Below are 18,220 nucleotides of genomic sequence, written 5' to 3'. Positions count from 1 at the left end.
GGGTTGCGGTGTTCATCTCGCTTTACTGGCCGAGGGAGCCGGCGTACAGCTTCCAGGTCATGTGGCCAGCATGACTAAGCCGCTTCTGGCGAACCAGAGCAGTGCACGGAAACGCTGTTTACCTTTATCCTTTGTGCTTTTGAACTGCTAGGTTGGCAGGAGCAGGGACCGAGCAATGGGAGCTCACCCCGTTGCGGGGATTCGAACCTCCGACCTTCTGATTGGCAAACCCTAGGCTCTGTTGTTTAACCCACAGTGCCACCTGCATCCCTAAACGCCAAAGGATAAATGGGCATAAATCTGACATCAGGAATTCTAAAACAGAGAAACCAATAGGAGAACACTTCAATCTCCCAGGACGTTCTATAGAAGATCTTAAAGTAGCTGTCTTATTGCAAAAGAATTTTAAAAATACACTTGAAAGAGAAGTTGCTGAACTACAATTCATTACCAAACTAAAAACTATGGAGAGACCTTGTCTGAATAGCGATATTGGATTCATGTCCCATTATACATACTGAAGCTAATTTTGGTCATCTATCCCTTTAAAAATCCCTTGCCCTTCCCTGTGGAACCAACTGCCGTAACAGTCATCAACAGTTATAAGGTTGAAGTGACATCTGTTTCAGAGTATCTGATGAAATGTGTATTACACACAAAAGTTCATGCCTTGAAAGCTTATACTTAGTTAATCTTAAAGGTACCACTGGAATTATTAAAAAAGATTTTTTTCATCTTTCATCTTGTTATTTATTATGAATGCATCCAGACAGATACCATTTGCCTTGACCACATTCAAAACCTCCCATTCACACACAGACACCAACCAAATTACTTACTGGCTGCTCTTGATTCATTCATATACAAGACCCAACTTCAGTCCACAAATATCCACACAGCTTCTCTCAGTAGGCTTTCAAACATGAATTTCAACCAGCTTACATTTACAAACATCAGCTTTGTGGCATCCACTTCTACTCACCAACATCAGCCGGCTTCCTTCAGGTCTACCACCCAAAATCCATGAACTTCTAACCATGGATGTCAGCCACCTTCAATCCCTGATCCCAGTTAGCAAGTGGACTTGTCTTCTCCTTGCTCCACAGCATCCCACTGCTGGATGATCATCTCCTTCCATCTGTCAGTTCACCTCCATGTGAGAGGAGACCTCCCTATGCTAAATGCCACAGCAGTTGCCCACTGTGATCTCCTTGGCTTTCCTCTTGGCGCACCTTTACATCAGTTTACATCACCTATACTCAGTTGCCATGTGCCTTTGTGATGTCACAAGCAACCCACAGCCAATGGCAGCAGCTGGGGAGGCATCATCATCCACCACCATCTCCTCAGGCCCCCAATGGTGGGTGCAGCTCAGCAGTGATTTGTGTGTGTTTTTATTTAAAAGATGCCTAGCACACCCTTAACTTGTATTGATCATAGCTGTCAACGTTTCCCTTTTTTTTAAGGGAAATTCCCTTATTCCGAATAGGATTCCTCGCAAGAAAAGTTGACAGCTATGGTATTGATACAAGGGAACGCCACTCCACAATCCAAGAGGGTTGTGTCATTTTTGATCCAATGGCTGCGCTCCTTTGTGTCAACGTTCCAGATCCACACGCCAGTGATGGTGGCCAGAAGCAAAAAGAGAGAGGAGGGACAAATGTGACCCTTACCTTTGTACAGTGAACTCCAATTCAGAGGTTTCTATGTCACCACCCTCTCTCATCATCCAGTTAAGCAAGACCGCTCACCTTTTCCAGAGGGCAGCATTGCAGCCGGGCAGCCGTGACCCAATAATGATCTGTCGAAGGGGTGGAGATTGACACCCTCTTCATGTGTTGCCCTGGCTGCATCACCAGCACTGGCCAATCAGTGTTGGTAATGGGCATGGGAGATTTAACCACGGCATGGCCAGGCTGCAAGAAGCATAATCACGGTGCAAGAAGCATAATCACAGTGCACTAACCAAGCAAAAGCACCCGAGGAAGGTGTGGAACATGGCTGGCGAGGCAATTAGCCTGCAAAGAGTTCTGGGAGGCACTTTGGCTAGATATTCCACATCCTAGTGCTTTTGCCTGGTTGTACACAGAGCAGACCCATGAAATTGTGGGAATTGTGTTTCCAAAATACTATGCAAAAGATTGGTGCTGTAGCATAGAATCCTGTGATGTCATACGCCTGAGGCAGTTTGCTTCAGTTCAGTTGTCAACTGTTGTGTATTTCAACTGTTAGAGTGGCAAAAATGTTGCGTTATTCTGCCGTCTGCCTCAGTCAGTCTGTAAATATGAGTCGGCCTCAGGTACAAATTCACATAAATATGTTTCAGTAACATATTACATGCCTGTCTTGTACAAGAGGGAGTACACCAAGTAATAGTCATGTTATTTTAAAACTTTAAAACAAAGTGTGTTGCATAGTTGTTGTTGTTGTTGTTGTTGTTGTTGTTGTTGTTGTTTTCTCTCAGAAGGAGAAAGATAACTATTTTAAAGGGTCGAACGACCCAGGACAACTTCCGCACAACTCTGTAAAGTATAAATAACCGCAGGAAACAAGAGGCTGAGATTAAGGAGGAGGTAGCAGACAGGCAATGTCACCACTCCCCTCCTGCCCAGACTGGCTGTGAGAAGGCAAACAGAGCCTGGCGCTAAGTGTAGACTTAGATTGGTGGGGCAGTGCCCCCTTAGCTAATAACCCTCTTAGCTAATAGACCAGCCTGCACTGTTAGAACTTAACCCATAACTAAGACTAAGCACGTGCATGTGAAACAACCAAGTATTGATTCTCTATTTATCCCTTTCTCTATTGTTTGCCCTGCACTGAATTTTAGATTGTAAGCTCCCTGGGACAGAGATGTCTCTTCCTGTGCTCTATAAAGAGCCAAGCATTCTGATAGTAACAAATAAACAGCAACAGCCGCTCATGCTCTGTGTTATTGGAAGGCTGGTCTGATTCTATTTGCCAAGGACTATCCAGAAAGAGAAGATGCTTCCTTGTGAGACATTCCTGAAAAATTTAATATGATTAATTATCGGAGGAAAACCCAATAACATCTGATATGACAGAATGCTGGCTAATTAGCAAAATGGGGAAAGCCTACATATAAAGTTAGATCTAGTAAATATGACTTCTTAAAAAAAGACTTCTTAAAGAAGGAGGAGGGAAGGCAGATGGCGCAAGCTAATAGAATATTTAACATTGGGCAAGATCCCATGAGTGCCTTTGCTGTGTCATATATACAGCACCACTGAAGGACTTCATGAAACTCTCTAGGAAAGGGTAATTTTAAGATGGTGACAGCCTAAAACTGGAGGGTAGGGAGAGAGAGAGCGAACTATGCCTCTGTGGTAGAAAGGCTGCCAAAACACATCATTTTCAGAGCAAAATTGTGACGTTCTATGGGAATTGTCATGACAACATCTGGCTGGCTTCTTAGCAGTATCAATGTGTGGCAGCAAATAGCAAGCCTGAGCTCTCAAAAAGCAATTGTGACAAGATCTACAATGATTTGCCCATTGGTACACTATAGACACGTTATGAACAGTCAGCATGCTGCACATTCAGAAAAGAATTTGCCCCAGAATATATTTTTTTCAAGTTTCTTAGAAGATATTTTTTTTAAAAAAACCACTAAAACTCTTTAAAGCTTTTTTTTTTTTTTTTTTTAAAAAGCAGAACTAAACCCATCCTTCCAGTATGCTTAAGATAAGCAGAGTTTACCCATCCAAATGAATAAAGCAAATTCCTAATTGTCAAATTGAAGTTGTTGGTAGAGAAAAGACAGCCTGAGATGGAAGGGGCTATAATGTATCTTGCAACTCAGACCCCCTGGGCTGCCTGATATTTGAAGAACTTGTAGATTCCAGTGATATGCCAAGCGGAAAACAAACCTCAGTTTATTCCCCATGAGAATCTTCTATTTGACTGGAATAAAGCTTTCTGGTTACAGTTCTTATTTAACGTATTTATATTCCGCCTTGCAACATTTTCAAAACATCATTATAAAATATAAAGTAATGAATACAAATCAGTTAAAAACAATAGTTAAGATACAATAAAGCATCGTTAGAGCCAGCATTAAAATACCATTTACTGTGATCGTCTAGTTGTCAACATTGTCTGCACCTAGTTTTCAATGGCCTGTCTGAATAGGAAAGTCTTGCCTTATCAGGGGTTCCATCATCTTCTTGTCTTAGCTGGTGGTTAGGAACTGGAAAAAAATATATATTTTCATATAGTTTTATTTATTTATAAAGAATGCTGGATGTCTTTTACCACCGGATATGTGACTAAGACTACAAGTCCCAGAATTCCTATTGGGACATCAGTAGTGTCATTTCTTCCATAAATAAGGTAAAGGTAAAGGTAAAGGTAAAGGGACTCCTGACCATTAAGTCCAGTTGCAGACGACTCTGGGGTTGCGGCGCTCATCTCGCTTTATTGGCCGAGTGAGCTGGCATTTGTCTGCAGACAGCTTCCAGGTCATGTGGCCAGTATGACAAAGTTGCTTCTGGCGAACCAGAGCAGCACACGGAAACACCGTTTACCTTCCTGCCAGAGTGCTACCTATTTATCTACTTGCACTTTGATGTGCTTTCAAACTGCTAGGTTGACAGGAGCAGGGACCGAGCAACAGGAGCTCACCCCATCGCAGGGATTCGAACTGCCGACATTCTGATCGGCAAGCCCTAGGTTCTGTGGTTTAGACCACAGGGCCACCCGCGTCCCCCTTCTTCCATAAATAAAAGGCCCTATAAAAAGAAGCTGTGCTGGGGCAATTGCAGATATTGATATTGTGTAGCTTGGAGCAACTGGATGCATTAAAAAAAATGACTCTTTTTGGAATGAAGTATTGTATTCAGAAACTTTACTTGCAGAATTTTGTTCAATACAGAACATAGATCTCAAAGATACAGCCAAATAGTGCCATACAATATCTTGCATTGTCCTGCACAGTCTCAGCATCTTAGAAATAAAAGATAATTCCAAACAGACCTATAAGCAATGGTCTCTTTCCTCACAACCTCCATTTTGCCTGGATCTGTATTCACTCACTGGAGAGGGTCATTTACACATCCTTAGTCCCCAGAGCCTGAGAACAAAAACAAGCCACCACCCTTCCAAGATGGTGAATTTGCAATTCAGTACCTGTGTCACCGGATCAAAGGTTAAACACTCACGTGCTAGCTAGCAGAAAACAACAATAGTTAATTATCACCCCATCAAGGAGTTCAGAGACCACTTAGTATACTTCAGTGTAAATTTCCCACTTTAAAGCCTTCAATAATACACATTTAGGCATTCACCATTTCAGTGCCAGTTAAATAATTAACAGGGGCTCTGGGAATGCTCACACCACTTTCCAAGTCACAATGGTAAATTACTTACCTTAAGGGCCCAGAAGGGGGGAAGAGGCAGAGGTCAGTCCTCCTTGATCTGTGTGCCATCAAACACTGTGCAAGCCATTGCAGAAAGCTTTTGCAAGGAGGCTTCATCATTGAGAGCACTCAACTAAGCACTCACAAAAACCCAACCCATTTTTGAGTCTAAATAGCAGATATTTTTGCATAATGTGGGCAACAGATGAAGAACAGAGTCTCCATGGCAGGTGTGGAGGACCTTTGGCCCTCCAGTGCTCATGAAATCCAACAAGGGGTGATGGCCCTGCAACAACCCCAGGGTTCTTCTTCCTTGCCCTATGGCATAAAATAACAGAACACTTCCCCAATCTTCTGGCTTCAGTTTAAATAAACATAACCTTTCTCATATATGTCTAAACTGCTTGGACTTTGTCTAGAAGGCTGGAAAAGTCAGCAGAATAATCCAGTCATAATGATACCTGTGAGTGACAAAAACAAGAGGAAACTCTCCTCATCTAGCCTAGCTATCTGCATGAATTCCCAAAATTTGCATTTAAACAAAAGGACTCAGAGTTTTCAGACTAGCTATAGTAAGGCTTCAAGGACATTATAGGCATTTAGCTCTTTCACTGGTTGGAAGAGAACAGCTTGAGGGAAAGGTAATGTGATTTTGAGAGGAAACTTGGCTAGAAGCAGAAAGGTTAAGCACCCTCTATATTCTGTAGCTTTGTGCATTTGGTTTTCATTAAGTGGGGGGGGGATATATTGGGTCAGAGTTGCATTTTGATGTTAAAAAATGACAGGACTATGGCATCTAATTGTTGTGCAGAAGTTGGAATTTCTGGTGTTTTGCTTGGAATTCTGTAGCATATACTTTGGGGAAATCCAATATCCTGTAATAGCACCTTCTCATAATCCCATTACTAACTTTTTTAATTATTTAAATAAACACAGGGAGCTTCCAAACCAAGCAAACAGATACAAACAGATCTCTCACACTCCAACTCCCTCTACAAATTGCTCAGTACAGTGATACCTCGGGTTACAGACGCTTCAGGTTACAGACGCTTCAGGTTACAGACTCTGCTAAACCAGAAATAGTACCTCAGGTTAAGAACTTTGCTTCAGGATGAGAACAGAAATTGTGCAGTGGCCGCGCAGCAGGCCCCATTAGCTAAAGTGGTACTACAGATTAAGAACAGTTTCAGGTTAAGAATGGACCTCCAGAACAAATTAAGTCCTTAACTGTGAGCCAGTATGGTGTAGTGGTTAAGAGCGGTAGACTTGTAATCTGGGGAACCGGGTTCGCATCTCCACTCCTCCACATGCAGCTGCTGGGTGACCTTGGGCTAGTCACACTTCTTTGAAGTCTCTCAGCCCCACTCACCTCACAGAGTGTTTGTTGTGGGGGAGGAAAAGAAAGGAGAATGTTAGCCGCTTTGAGACTCCTTCGGGTAGTGATAAAGCGGGATATCAAATCCAAACTCCTTAACCTGAAGTACTACTGTATCTGAGTAAAAAATGTATCTCTTTGGTGCTCATAAGGAACTCCAGATGAATTTAGGCCAATTTGTGTCTGTTTGAAAGCCACATACTAGCCTTAATTATCCTCTTTCAGAATTAACTCTTCACTTGCTAAGGTTTATGGCCAATCGTTTGCTATCACTTCATGTCATCTAAATTTAATGTCATGTTTTCCAATCTTTTAAGAGATGCATTGCCTGAAAGCCTATAAGACGTTTATTCCACATTATATCTAGAACTGAAAATGAGATGGAATTCAAATATCCATTACATCCTGAAACAATTTCATTACCAATGAAGTAAACTCACATCTACCTATAAGCTTATCTTTCGGCTACAAAATGGGAATTTTGATTGATAATAACTGCTGCATTATGGCAAGAATGGATTCGTTTTTACTTGAACTAAGACAGTGCTCTATTTTTTTAGGATATCTTTAGCACATTTGAAGAGGATGATGAGATTGAAATTGCATGTGGTGATATGGGCGGGGGGGGCGTTATATGAAATTATTCTATATCAGTTGTTTCTTAAGTCTTGAAAAGGTAAAAAATGTGATTTTATCAATACATTCATAATACTATCATAGTTCTTATACTTTGGACTGCATTATGTTCTTATCTCAGATACAAATAAGTTTTATATTGTTGTATTTTGCTAGAGAATACCAGTGATTGTGTTTCATACAGTTCTTATTCAGAAATGACTTTGGACACCAATTATTTATGATTTGCACCTCTTGTCTCATTTAGTTATACTAAGGCTGTACTCCTAACCATAACTTCTCAGATCTAATTCTTACTGAATTCGATTAGGTTTACTAGTGGAATTAAGACTGCAACCAACAACAAACAAAGGAAGACTTTTTCTCAAAGAAGCAGATTATAGGCCACAGATGGGTGGAGGTTTTCAAATACAGTGGTACCTCGGTTTAAGAACAGTCCTGTTTACGAATGATTTGGTTTACAAACTCCTCAAAACCAGAGGTAGTTTCCTGGTTTCAAACTTTACCTCAGTCTAAGAACAGAATCTGAATGGTGAAAGGGCACCGGTGACAGGAGGCTTCATTAAGGAAAGCGAGCCTCGGTTTAAGAATGGTTTCAGTTTAAGAACATACTTCCGAAATGGATTAAGTTCGTAAACCGAAGTACCACTGTAAATGCCATTGGAAACCCAATGAAGAAACTGGTCTCTTTCACACTTTTCATTCCTCTGTCTTATGCCTACTGTGTGAGAGCTTTCAGTTTGATTGTACAACTGTGGACTAAGCACAGATAACAGTTGAGTTATAGTATTGTGAAGGCTGGTCTTCAGGTGCAACTGAACATTAGCATGGCCTGTGCTGAGCTTCTGACTTCTTGAAACAACAGCTGGGATCTACCAAAAATGGCAAGAAGCCAGCTCAAATACAAATTTAAAAGGAAGGAAGTCGAGGTCATGCCAACCCACCTTTAAGATAAAATATCACATTTAATGTCAAGTATTTCATAGAATCATAGAATCATACATAGAGTTGGAAGAGACCACAAGGGCCATCGAGTCCAACCCCCTGCCAAGCAGGAAACACCATCAGAGCACTCCTGACATATGGCTGTCAAGCCTCTGCTTAAAGACCTCCAAAGAAGGAGACTCCACCACACTCTTTGGCAGCAAATTCCACTGTCGAACAGCTCTTACTGTCAGGAAGTTCTTCCTAATGTTTAGGTGGAATCTTCTTTCTTGTAGTTTGGATCCATTGCTCCATGTCCGCTTCTCTGGAGTAGCAGAAAACAACCTTTCTCCCTCCTCTATGTGACATACTTTTATATATTTGAACATGGCTATCATATCACCCCTTAACCTCCTCTTCTCCAGGCTAAACATGCCCAGCTCCCTTAGCTGTTCCTCATAAGGCATCGTTTCCAAGCCTTTGACCATTTTGGTTGCCCTCCTCTGAACACGTTCCAGTTTGTCAGTGTCCTTCTTGAACTGTGGTGCCCAGAACTGGACACAGTACTCCAGGTGAGGTCTGACCAGAGCAGAATACAGTAGCACTATTACTTCCCTTGATCTAGATGCTATACTCCTATTGATGCAGCCCAGAATTGCATTGGCTTTTTTAGCTGCCACGTCAAACTGTTGGCTCATGTCAAGTTTGTGGTCAACCAAGACTCCTAGATCCTTTTCACATGTACTGCTCTCAAGCCAGGTGTCACCCATCTTGTATTTGTGCCTCTCATTTTTTTTGCCCAAGTGCAATACTTTACATTTCTCCCTGTTAAAATTCATCTTGTTTGTTTTGGCCCAGTTCTCTAATCTGTCAAGGTCATTTTGAAGTGTGATCCTGTCCTCTGGGGTGTTAGCCACCCCTCCCAGTTTGGTGTCATCTGCAAATTTGATCAGGATGCCCTTGAGTCCATCATCCAAGTCGTTGATAAAGATGTTGAATAAGACCGGGCCCAAGACAGAACCCTGTGGCACCCCACTAGTCACTCTTCTCCAGGATGAAGAGGAACCATTGATGAGCACCCTTTGGGTTCGGTCAGTCAGCCAGTTACAAATCCACTGAGTCAAGACCGCATTTTACCAGCTTCTTTACAAGAATATCATGGGGCACCTTGTCAAATGCCTTGCTGAAATCAAGGTAGGCTACATCCACTGTGTTCCCTTCATCTACCAGGCTTGTAATTCTGTCAAAAAACGAGATCAGGTTAGTCTGACATGACTTATTTTTCAGAAATCCATGCTGACTATTGGTGATGACAGTATTCCTTTCTAGGTGCTCACAGACTGTTTGCTTAATGATCTGCTCCAGAATCTTCCCTGGTATTGATGTCAGACTGACTGGGCGGTAATCATTTGGGTCCTCTCTTTTCCCCTTTTTGAAAATAGGGACAACATTTTCCCTCCTCCAGTCTGCCGGGACTTCGCCTGTTCTCCAGGAATTCTCAAAGATGACTGCCAGTGGTTCTGAGATCACATCTGCCAGTTCTTTGAATACTCTTGGATGCAGTTCATCTGGCCCTGGAGACTTGAATACATCTAAACTAGCCAAGTATTCTTGTACTATCTCCATAGTTATTCTGGGCTGTGTTTCCTTTGCTGAATCATTTGCTCCAAATACTTCAGGTCGGGCATTGTTTTCTTTATCGGAGAAGACTGAGGCAAAGAAGGCATTGAGGAGTTCAGCCCTTTCTGTGTCCCCTGTTTGCATTTCACCATCTTCTCCTCTGAGTGACCCCACTGTTTCTTTGTTCTTCCTTTTGCTACGAACATACCCATAAAAGCCTTTTTTGTTGCTTTTAACCTCTCTAGCAAGCCTGAGTTCATTCTGTGCTTTAGCTTTTCTGACTTTGTGTCTACACGTGCTGGCTATTTGTTTGAATTCCTCTTTGGTGGTTTCCCCCCTTTTCCATTTTTGTACACATCCTTTTTTAATCTTAACTCAGTTAAAAGTACTTTAGATAGCCACCCTGGCTTCTTTAGGCACCTTCCATGTTTCCGTCTCATTGGTATTGCCTGAAGTTGTGCTTTTACTATCTCCCTCTTAACAAACTCCCAGCCATCATGAACTCCCTTTCCTTTTAGTATTACTGTCCATCGGATCTCACCCAGCACTTCCCTAAGTTTTATGAAGTCGGCTTTCTTAAAGTCAAGAAATTGAGTCCTAGTATGCTTGGCTGCTCCTTTCCGCTGTATAGTAAACTTCAGAAGAGCATGATCACTCGCGCCTAATGATCCTTCCACTTCTACCCCACTAACCAGGTCATCAACATTGGTTAGGACCAGATCTAAAATGGCTGTTCCTCTTGTTGCTTCTCCCACTTTCTGGACAATGAAGTTGTCTGCAAGGCCAGTGAGGAATCTGTTTGACCTTATGCTCTTGGCTGAGTTTGACATCCATCAAATATCCAGGTAATTGACTCCCCCATTACTACTATCTCCCTTCCTTTTGCATGCTTGGCCATCTGTTCCAGGAAGGCATCATCTATGTCCTCCGTTTGGCTTGGGGATCTATAGTAAACTCCCACAATGAGGTCACTGTTATTCTTCTCTCCCTTAATTTTGACCCAAATGCTCTCACTTTGGCTTTGAGGTTCTAAATCTTGGATCTCTTCACAGGTATAAACATCCCTGACATATAACGCCACTCCTCCTCCTTTCTTGTCTGGTCTGTTTCTCTGAAATAGATTGTATCCCTCCATTATTACATTCCAATTGTGGGACTTATCCCACCAGGTTTCAGTGATGCCTATTATGTCATATTTAGTTTGCTGTACCAAGAGCGCAAGCTCATCTTGTTTATTTCCCATGCTTTGGGCATTATTGTACAGACATTGAAGTCCATTAATCATTCCCCCGTGTCTCTTATTTAAGGATTTTTTCCTCCCACCACTAGGTCTGCATGCTGTTTGCTCCATTTGGTCTATGACATTTGGATGATCATCTTCATCAATTGATAGACTCCTACCTTCAGGAGCACTGTCTCCCTCCCCCACATTAGTCAGTTTAAAGCCCTCCTGATGAGGTTTCTGAGATTTTTGGCAAAAACATTCCTCCCAACCATTGTGAGGTGCAGCCCATCACTTGCCAGAAGTCCATCTTCAAGAAACTGCAGTCCGTGATCTAAGAATCCAAACCGTTCCTGCTTACACCATTTGCGAAGCCAGCTGTTCACTTCCACTATTTTTCCCTCTCTCCCTGGGGCACGTCGTTCAACTGGGAGGACAGATGAGATGACAATTTGTGCATTTAATTGCTTCAATTTTCTGCCCAGAGTTTTGTGGTCTCTTTTGATCTTCTGGAGGCTATTGCTTGCAGTGTCATTGGTTCCCACATGAACCAAGAGGAAGGGGTATTTGTCAGTGGGTTTTATGATTCCTTGCAGTCGTTCAATTACATCTTGGATCTTAGCCCCGGGGAGACAGCACACTTCCCGAGGCATTATTTCATTATGAAGATGTCATGCCAGCCATATAACTGCAGAATACAACAAGTTTAGGAGCGTAGTCCTAATAGCAGTTGGGTGGTGTCTTGTATGTCTCCTTCTGGCAACTCCTACAGCCAAGCTGGTGCCAAATGTATTGTTTTGGTTTATTTTGGACCATATTAGTGAGACTGGGGGAAGGGGTGTGTCTTGTCATCTGGGTAGGACCTCCATACACACTGCCCAGGTTTGAGCCCCAGAGAGGTCAGTTCTGGAAACTCAGCAAAAACAAACATGGGAGGCAGCAGTTACAAGTTATAAGCTCAACCTGGAGTGTAAGCGCTATGGGTTGCCTTCGTTGGTGGGAGAGAATATCAGGTCTCAGCTACAAATACTTGCATATAGACAAGAATGCTCCCTGGTCAGTGGTACAGTGGTACCTCGATTCTTGAACAAAATTGATTCCAGAAGCCCATTTGGCTTCCGAAACTTTAGAAAACTGAGGCGCAGCTTCCCATTGGTTGCAAGAGCTTCTTGCACTCAGAGGAAGCCGTGTCACATGTTTGGGTTCCAAAAAATGTTTGGAAATGGAAGCATTTACTTCTGGGTTTTCGGCATACATGAACTGAAATGTACGACAACGGAGGCATTCGGGAACTGAGGTTCCACCGTAACACGATCATTCTGAGACTGAGTTTGTGTTTTGTTGCTGTAACCAAGGGGTGGAGGCATTCACTATTCTAATCAACACTCGCTAGTAATCATTTTGATACTATTGTCTCTGGAGGTTCTGTGCTGGTCCCATCAAGGATTATTTTGACAACGTGAAAGCACTCTTTGTACTAGAAGTTCAAGGGTATTGCAAAACATAATGCCTAATTAAAAGCCAGCCTTTCATCTTCCATCTTGGAGCCAGTTTTTCCATTTCCTCAGCTTCTTCTTTCAAACCCCTTTGTGTTCCTATCATCATCATTATTATAATCAGGTTTCATTACCAACATATGCTATAACAAACTAATTCATGGCATAAACAGTAAAAAGAAAAGAAAAACCATGTTGCACATTAACCTTAATGACCCTGGGTCTATAGGATTATCAGCTGCTAGTATTAGATAGATGCAGTGCCAAGTTCACATCAGTGCAAAGACAACAGGAAAACATTATTTTAATGGAATTTTAATTGATGCTTAATTGTGTAATGAAATTGTGCATGGCAACCGATGGAAGCATTATCCTCCCTTTAAAGTTGATTCAAGTGCATGTGCTAAATTGAATTTCCAATGTCCCACTGCTGTCGTTGATCAGAAAAGTCACAAAGGCTGCCTGAGCGCAGGTAAAATTGTACGGCATGAACATTTTTCTTCTGGGCTGGTGCTTTAGGATAGCAATGATGAAGAGTTGAATGCATTCCAAGCCAGCTGGATTTCACTGTGCAAATATAAAATCTAAGCAACTCCATTTGATATATACTTAACAACAAGCTCCCACCCCAGGCAGCTTAGAAAGATGGCTGTGAAAAATTACAATACTAGTGAACTGGCATTTTGAAAATAATTTACAGGCCACAGACGGAGAAAGAAAATACCAGGAGGAGGCACCTATGGTAAAATGACTGCTGTTTTATAAAAAGGATAAGAAATTGGTGTTAGGATCTTAGGGAAGGTGATATATTTGTAACAAATCAACGATGCCATTGTAAGGCTGGTTCCACAGCATGCTACACCATCAGTTTCAGCTTCAATGAAAATTTCTAGGCAAGACAGTATCTCCACAATCGGAGGCATCACCCAGGACCACTAAAGTCACCCAACAGGTATAAGTAGTACCAGCATATAAACCACCAATCCTAAAGCACAGTGATCATATGCAAGAAATTAAGGAAGGGCATTGTAGATGTTTATAAAAGTAAGCATTCTGGGCACCAGGAGAAAATATTATTCTTCACCAGGCCTTTTGCTGATTAATATTCTACAGACTTTTAGATGTGTCTATGGGGAGAGCGGGTTATTGTTTTGCTGTTTTGTTTTACTCAGTGCTTTTTTTCTTTAAAAAAGTTTAGGGGTACTCCCATTTTCCTACTCATATTGAAATACTGCCCCTCAATGAGGCCAAACCTAGATTCACAAAATGTTTATGGGTATGCGTCCCCCCAGAAAAAGCACAGGTTTTACTTATTTACTTGATTTTATCTTATATTTTATTCTGTGAACTGCCCTGACATCTTATGATTAAGGGCAGTATATAGATATAATGAATATAATGAATGAATGAATGAATGAATGAACTAGATATAGACCCGGGTTTCCCAAACTTGGGTCTCCACCTGTTGTTGGACTACAAATCCCATAATCTCTAGCTAGCAACATCAGTGGTCAGGGGTGGTGGGAGTTGTAGTCCAAAAACATCTGGAGATCCAAGTTTGGGAAACCCTTACAGGCTAACGTTTATTGGTAATATATTCAGGAAAAATCAGAAATACTTTTTCACAGAACCCATCAGTAATGTATGGAATTTTCTACCCTGAAATGTGATAATAGCTACTGGCTTAAGTGGCCTTGAAAGAGCAATCTGACAAATTTGTAGATGCTACTGCTACTGGTATCTTTTAATCATAACTGTTAAGTGGAGCCCACTTCTTCAGAAGTTCTATGCTACCAAATACAGGTTTCTGCAGAGCAAAAGCACACACTGTATTTGTGAGTTTCTTAGGCACAACTGGTTGGTCACTTTGGAGACTACTAGGATGAAGATCCAAGGTGGTACCCAGAACCATCGTTATCTACACAATAGTCTTCAACCTGTTCAGAACTGGGGCACATGGTTTAACCCAAACATATATTTTGGGACCCATTTATTATTTTGTTTGACTGTAAATTTGTATCATGATAGCACTGCTGTTGCAGGCCAACTTAGGTTGGGCTGCAACAAAGTACTGATTCCAGATCTAACAACTGAAAACCAAAGATCTGTACAAGGGTGGTAGACCTGAAGTAGCACACAAGCTCCTTAATTATAGCTTGTGTTATATTTGTATACCAGACTCTCCAAGTGTCCCTATTTTCCATGGACAGTCCTAGATTTACAGAAGCCATATGGGTTTCTGATTTGATCTTGGAATGTCCTGCTTTTCCTTAGGACATCCCTATTTTCATCGGAGAAATGTTGGAGGGTATGGAGTTATGCAACCCCCAAGTCATGGAGATAAGTAACTATACAAACTTTTAGAAGACATATGAAGGCAGACGTGTATGTTATGTTTTTATATATTTTGGAAGCCACCCAGAGTGGTTGGGACAACCCAATCAGATGGGTGGGATATAAATAATAAAATAATTATGATTATTGAATAGGATGTCCCTATTTTCATTGGAAAAAATGTTGGAGGGCATGGTAAACCTGGGTTTGCTGCTGTGTCATGTGTGAAGGAACCCAATATACTGTAGTTTTAGATCACACTAGAAATAATCATTTTGTAAAGACTGAAGCATGTCCCACTGACTTCAGTGGGACTTACTCCCATGGATGTGTGCATGGGAGACTTCTAATATGCTTCTGTTTGTAAAGCAATACATTTTGCTTTATGACACATAACTGGGTTTGTGGCATTCAGCTGCTGCAATCTCGTCTCAGAGGGAGTGCCTAACTGCTCTGCTTTTTGGTACAGGTGTCAAATAGTGATTACAAATGCAGACAAAAAGCTCTACCTGGATTAAGCCTGTGTGTATTCATAACACATTGTTTTGATCCCCAGCGTCAACAAAATGTAGTTATAATGAAAAGTGCTGCTGGTGGCAGCATTACTCCAGATAAAGGTCTGCAAGCCGAGTGGAAACTTTTAATGAGTCATAATTTGCATGTTTATCATAATGTGCACCAGTGGCATTTGCACTTTCAAACTGCCTATGTTTACATCTGATTATTATTTTTTTGCTAGATAGCTTAGTTGCTGCTTATGCAGGCTAGAATCTTGAAGTTGCTCTTGAGAGCCATAATGGGACATCCGAGATTGGGATCAGAGGTGAGGGAGGCTTCTGTCAAGCCATGATGCTCCGCTTAAATCAGGACACTTGGAGGGTATGGAAAGTTAACCTATCTTTTTTTTCTCAACTCCTCACAGCTCTGATGTCTTAGTCTGGCTTCTGGAAGTATGTCTGTGGCATGGGAGGAAGAGGAGGCTCAAGCCGGTGTTGCGTCTCCCAAAGTGCAACCTTCTGCTAGACTGCTGGTCCATGCAGCATCTCTCCTTGTTGGGATTCTATTCCACCTTTTGCTGCAAACATGGGACTGTTGCGTGTCACATGTCTGTTTACATTCCAGCACAGATTGCTGGCGTAAGCGGAACGTCCGTTCTGTATAGCTTTTGTTTTTAGCTATCTCTCCGAGAAGACGGCAAGGAGAGACGACATGTTTCTTTGTCCTGATTTATGTTTAATAAATGCGTAGCTTAGTATGTATCTACAGCCTCAAGCCTCTTCTGAAGTCTGCAAGTGGCTGTTGTACGTCAGAGCAAGAGGTTGATGAATCTCTGCAGCGGCAAGGCTGAGAGGGAGATGTTTCAGCTGGGGCTGAGCCAGCTGGCCTTTTGACCCCCTTACACCGACACTCCCGTCACTGCTCAGCTCAGTGCAACCTCGCCACACTTGTTCGTGTGGCATCTCCCAATGCTGCTCAGGATGTGCTGGTTCCACGGTGTCTCCCAATGCTCTCCTGAGACCATGGAGGAGAGGGAGGACAACAGACAAAGGTAGGAGGGGGATGGAGAGAGCGGGGCAAGCAGGTGAGGAAAGGGTCAGCAGAGAGGAGGTGAGCGATGGCATCGTCAGGAGGGCGGGAGGTGCCCCAAATTGTCCTCCCTAAATGTTGAAGGGGGGTGGGTATGACTTTCACCTTTGGCTTCAAATTTGCTCCAAGTCAAACAGTAAGTAAAAACTGAATTAAGCAGCCAGTGAACACACACACACACACACACACACACACACACACAGCCCTCTGAAATTGTGTTTGTGATGGAACATCAGCAGATTGGGTGACTTCCTATATTAAACTCTGTGACTGCACTGAATTTGCAGGGAAAACAAATCGATATAATACTCCTTATAATGACTATGTTTTTTTGTGTAAGTCAACAAATCTCCTATTAATTAACCAGTGATTAAAGTCAGCTTGTGAAAATTAATCACAGCCTGGAAAAGCCATTTGTCCATGTGTGCTTCATTACGGCGGTGTTTGCCCTTCAGGCAAGAAAGCAGCAAGTAAATGCCACAGAATGAGCAGATTAAACTGTAGCTACACTGATCTGTTTGCCAGAGATTCCAATTCTTCCCCTCCTAGCTTATGGGTTCTATGAAGTGCGTCTGTTAAGCTTGTGCTATGAACTAAGTGAACATTCATTGCTGTTTTGCAAGAACGTGGCAACTTAATCCGCCAAATGCATGCTTTGGGTGTTTAGCAAAAGAATAATAGCATGCATCCAAGTTCAAGTGTGTGACATTGTTGATACCAGGACATCTGATAAACACAGTAAAATCTTGCAAATTACGACCCAATTTATTTAGATCCATTTTTGAACTTTAAAAAGCACTTTGGTCAAATTACTTACTAGCACATTTCTTTTTTTATTCACACCATTCTGCACTCAGGCTCAATGCAATTTACAGAGCATAAGCAAAAATCAAGATTTTATCTTAAAAACTGCAATGTTACAATTATTACTATTCCCCCTAGAATAACACACACAAGTCCCATCCAACTTGCATCTTAGTCAGGGTGAAGAGAAACAGCTCATGCACTCCAAATTCTAGGAAAGAGTCTACTTAAAGTTCTGCAAAATGATTGCTTAAAGTGCTAAAGTGTTGCTGTACATGTTTATGAAAGCAACGGGTTACTTCTCGGTTTCGGATGTTGTGCAAGTGCAGAAGCACTAAATCGCGCTTTGCGCATGCACAGAAGCGCCAAATCACAACCCGCGTGTACACAGACACACCACTACGGGTTGTGAACGCTGTGGGTTGCAAATGTGCATCCCAAATGTGCAACCCGAGCGTCCACTGTACTGAAATTTGAGGTGGGTCCAGTCTTATCCCAGAGGCTTCTGAGATCATAGAATCGTAGAGTTGTAGAGTTGGAAGAGACCACAAAGGTAATCTCATCCAAGCCCCTGCAATGACGGATCCTTTGCCCAACATGGGCCTCAAACTCATGACAAATGAGCTACAGTAGATGAAGAAAGGAAGAGTGAAATTAGGATTGGAGGATGTCTGCCTTGAGGTGCACATCTCGTTAAAAAACCTAAAGCTTTCCTACTAGGTATTACAGGATTGGATATACCAAGACCGCAACAAGACTTATATGAATATGCAACAAATACTATTAGCAAAACATTGGTAAGAAGAAGGTGTCCCAGCTAAAGAAGATTGGCAAGTGAAGTTAATGG

At 42.0% G+C, this 18,220-nt stretch overlaps 1 long non-coding RNA gene across 2 annotated transcripts; it reads left to right on the top strand.

Moving 5' to 3' along the window:
• Nucleotides 1-2,145: 2,145 nt before the first annotated feature.
• On the top strand, nt 2,146-16,241 carry LOC307226012. 2 transcript variants are annotated; one of them, XR_013843247.1, is made up of 3 exons: nt 2,146-2,299; nt 15,722-15,805; nt 15,905-16,241. It is a non-coding gene; the product is annotated as an uncharacterized lncRNA (long non-coding RNA). The 2 variants fall into 2 exon arrangements; XR_013843246.1 differs by lacking the exon at nt 15,722-15,805.
• The last annotated feature ends 1,979 nt before the right edge of the window (nt 16,242-18,220 follow it).

This window comes from Podarcis cretensis (assembly GCF_951804945.1).
Source record: "Podarcis cretensis genome assembly, chromosome: 10".
NCBI classification, from domain to species: Eukaryota; Metazoa; Chordata; class Lepidosauria; order Squamata; family Lacertidae; genus Podarcis; species Podarcis cretensis.
This window is presented reverse-complemented; position numbering and strand designations above follow the sequence as displayed.